Genomic DNA, 666 nt, shown 5'->3' with positions numbered 1-666 from the left:
AGAATAGAAAGACCTCTTGAAACTATTAAGAAAGTCTCAGGGCTTTAGAATTGCCTCTGAAACAAGTTTCTTTGGCTTCTTTTATTTTTGTTCTGTCAGATTGAATTTTTTTAATCTTTTTTTCTTTCTCTTTTCCATTATGGTTTATTTCAGGACATTGAGTAGAGTTCCCTGAGCTTTACAGTTGGACCTTGTTGTTTATCCATTCTAAATATAATAGTTTGCATCTGCTATCTGCAAACTTCCAATCCCTCTCTCCTTGGCAATCACAAATCTGTTCTCTATGTCTGAGTCTGTTTCTGTTTCATAGATAAGTTCATTTGTATCCTATTTTAGACTTCACATCTAAGTGGTATCATATGATATTTGTCTTTCTCTGACTTACTTCACTTAGTATGATAATCTCTAGGTCCATCCATGTTGCTGCAGATGGCATTATTTCATTCTTTTTTATGTCTGAGTAGTATTCCATTATATAATATAACACCTCTTTTTATCCATTCATCTGTTGATGGACATTTAGGTTGTGTCCATGTCTTGGCTACTGTAAATAGTTCTGCTATGAATGTTGGGATGCATGTATATTTTTGAATTGTAGTTTTGTCTGGATATTTGCCTAGGAGTGGGATTGCTAAATCATATGGTAGCTCTGTTTTCAGTTTTTTG

Source organism: Cervus canadensis, chromosome 17, assembly GCF_019320065.1.
Source record: "Cervus canadensis isolate Bull #8, Minnesota chromosome 17, ASM1932006v1, whole genome shotgun sequence".
In the NCBI taxonomy this organism is placed as follows: Eukaryota; Metazoa; Chordata; class Mammalia; order Artiodactyla; family Cervidae; genus Cervus; species Cervus canadensis.
This window is presented reverse-complemented; position numbering follows the sequence as displayed.